Genomic DNA, 3,729 nt, shown 5'->3' on the forward strand with positions numbered 1-3,729 from the left:
TTCTACACACTGTATCTTCCATTAGTTCATTGCACTGGCATCTCCTGGAGTATACCCAGTACCCTAAAGGAGGGAGAATCCATGGATGCCGCCAGAAGATAACTCACCCTCCCCTCTTCCTGTTACCCCTCTCCCCCACCATCTTCACCTTAATCATTCAAACTTCTCCAGTCTGTTCTCTGCTCCATAGATAAAAATCTCAAGTAAATACTATAACTTTTCCTGGCATTCTTGGAATAAGTCCTATAATCAATTTTTTAAAACAAGTTCTCATAGGTATTATGAAAATGTCCAGAGTAGGGGAATATTAAAAAATAACCTGAATTTCACATACAATCAAAGCTTCTCCCCCTTTAAATGTTTGTACTGCTTTAGACGGAAGGCAAAAAAGAGGAAGAGCATGATTGGCTTTATCTTTATTCCTTAGCTTTAACCCTTCCATCCTGTATCTACTTCCCTTGCTAGTTGAGGTTTCTAATTTTACACAGATGAAGTGAGAAACAGGAAAAAAAAAAATAGAATTAGTAAAGATTTTATTTGATGATATAAATTTAATCTTTTCTAAGATGCTGTTTGTTATGCTCAGATTTCAGGATCCCCAAAAGACCACCAGGGAGCCAGCCGAGTTTGATGCAAAAGCAAAGCGTCTTTATTTGAGCTAGCTCGAGCTCCCAGTCCACCACACTCACTGATGCAGTGGCAGGAGGCAGAGAGAGGGAGCTCTGTGTGAAGAGGGGTTTTATAGGGGGGTTGGAGTAAGGGGAAGAGAGAGGACTGTGGGCCCTGCTGATTGGCCGAGCGCAAGTGTGGGAAGAGGGGTTTTATAGGGGGATTGGAGTAAGGGGAAGAGAGAGGACTGTGGGCCCTGCTGATTGGCGAGGTGCAAGTCGGTGTCTTGTTACACAGGATGTGGTTGTGTCTATGGCGTGCACTTCCCTTGATTATCATTGGTTAGTTTAAAGAAATCCTAGGTGTGGCTAGCAGAGGCTTGGGCTTCCGGAAGGAAGCTCCTTACTGAGCACATGGCTAATAGCTGCTGCCCAAAAATGGAGGATCTGGGGTAAGATGGAGGGCGTAGCCCTCGCCCTTTCATTCCCCCCTTCTCTTGAGAGTTACAGACCCAATCATGGGTCGGTTTGCATTTCTACTTCTCCTTCTGCTGCTAGAGGCCTGTACTGGGTATGCAGAACTATCAACTGAACCACCCCTATACGCTTCTTGAAAAATTGGACTAGTCTGTTAATAATGCAAGGGCCGAAAGTCAACAGCATTAGGAGGACTTCAAGGGGTCCTGAGAGGTCCGCTGTCCTCCCGAGGGTGATCTGCAGTGGGTGTGTCTGGCCAGAGGTCACCTTCCACTCAGGATCCTTGCTGTCCTGGGCACAGAAGGAGCTGGGCCTGTGACCTGGCAGAGACAAACTACAACAAATGGTCTGGTGGAAGGGAAAGAAACTATTTCAGCTTCAACAACTTAAACACAACAAGAATGGTAATTGACTACCTTCCAGGACAGCTAATAACTATACAATGTCTCTCAGTGTGGGAGACTGGACATTTGCCAGTTACTCCCAAAGACTACCAAGGATTGTAGACCATCACCAGTCTACAGCAACTGCTGGCAGATACAGCTACATTTAAACCTGTAAGAGAATCAAAGATTAATACAACATATTAATACAGTGAAACATAATATTGGCACCATGGCCGCTTCAGGCAGCCAAATCCTCTGCTACTAAACATGAGATATGGCAGGGCTATACAAACATCTTAGGGAGGTGACTAAAGTCCACTCCTGACCCTCTTATATAATGCAAAATTGTCCTCATCTCTCTGGAGCCATGTCCATGAAGATGCAGGCATTACCTGAGTCTATTATACAGTTTTCTGTAGGTCACTGTCAGGGCTATGCACTGTGGCCAGTTCTTCTTTCTAGTGGCAAACACAGTCTGTCCAATTTTATTAAAATATATTCTGGCATGGGAGAACGTTGTTTTGCTGCACACAGGTAGCTCAACCCCTATACAACTGGGCTTGGATCTCTGCCCAGCAAACTGCAGTCTACAAGCTCTACATTCTGCCTCTGGTTCTCCTAACCCAATGAGGTTTCGGCCAGTCTCTGAGTCAGACTCCTCTTCTCTTGGAGAACTTCAAAGTTCCGATGGCTTCCAGGTCCATGGAGAGTGCCTCTTTGTTAAACCTGCCCATCAGCCACAGCACTCCGCTCTCCTGCCTTTCCACCAGCTCCCTTTGTGGCAGAGCAGCAACCAGGCCTCCTCCAAGGGAGCACACTGGAAGGGGACATCAGACCCCCTTGTGAGCCAGCTGCTTTGCCTAGGGTCTCCCGGGGGCCTGGCCAGATCATCCCCTAGCAAATCCCAGAAGTCACTGCCCTATCGCAGTGGTATGGACTCAAGCAGGTGGTTCAGGAGCTGGGCGGTGTTGTGACTTCAGCTTTGTTCCTCCTCCGCTTTTCTAGTGGTCTGCAGCTGGTAACATAACTGCTAACACCCCCGCGCCCCTTGTCTCAGCCCAGGCCAGTTGCTTATCTCCTTTAAGGCAATGGGAGTTTCAATGAAGACTACAGACTGCTCCCATAGAGTCCTCCCTCCTGGAGGCTGGGGTCCGACCTGTGGGGAAATATGACTCCTAGTCGACCTCAAAAGACAACGTGTGCATAGGGAGGTCTCCTGCAGACAGAAAGCGTGGAGATAACCTGAAATCCAGTAATAGATGCTCTCAGAATCAGGAGGAGGGAGGAAGGGAAAGACCAGGCCACGTCCTTCATGAGGATTCCAACAAACAATTGAAAACAGCAAATCAAACAAAACGCAGTCACAGGCAGGGTTAGGAATGATAGGGGGTGGCCTGCCAAACATGATTTCATAGGGAGTAAAGCCCAGGGTGTAAGGGGAGTTCCTTACCCAATAAAGGGTATACGGTGGGAGAGCCACCCAGTCCCCACCAGTCTCCATGGTTAATTTGGTAAGGGTCTCCTTTAGAGTTCTGTTCATCCTTTCTACCTTCCCTGAACTCTGGGGCCTATAAGAATTTCCAATTTGCCCCAATAGCCCTGGCTACTACCTGCGTTACCTGTGAAATAAAGGCTGGTCCGATGTCGTATCCTATCATAACAGGAAAACCATACCTGGGTAAGATGTCTTCCAGCAGCTTACCATGAAATGAAAATTTTGGTTAATACCTTTTGAACAATTACCTATTTCAAGTTAGCCAAATTTAATTAATTCGAAAACTTGACAACTATTTTACTGTCAAATTTAATACTCTAACAATAATTTTAATTTACATCCTTGTGAAGGCTCTGAGCATTCCTGTTGTTAGGCTAGATTTAGACATAGGGTCTGTTAGCCAAGCCTCCATTTATCTGGATTCTGATTTCAGCTGGACCAAATCTCTTTTGTTATTTGGTTCCTGATCTGGGTTGGGCATGGGAAGCAAGAAGCAGCCATGGGGACAGGAGACCTTCCTCAGAAGGGGCGAGTGTTCAAGCACCTGCACCACTGGGGGGGTGAGGATCTGTGCCCCACTTCTGTTGAACCCCAAGTTCTCTTCTACTGCCCCCCCTGACTGTGCCTGTCTTAGGTCGCTCCTCCCTGAGGGGTCTTGCCCATCATTGACTACTAGCCATCTTCTGGGCCAAGTAGGGTGATGTGAGGTTCAGTTCTGTCTCCTTGTTAACCTATGTCCCTCTGGCCTCCATGCCCAGCAACT

This window comes from Myotis davidii, unplaced genomic scaffold (genome assembly GCF_000327345.1).
Source record: "Myotis davidii unplaced genomic scaffold, ASM32734v1 scaffold1881, whole genome shotgun sequence".
NCBI lineage: Eukaryota > Metazoa > Chordata > Mammalia > Chiroptera > Vespertilionidae > Myotis > Myotis davidii.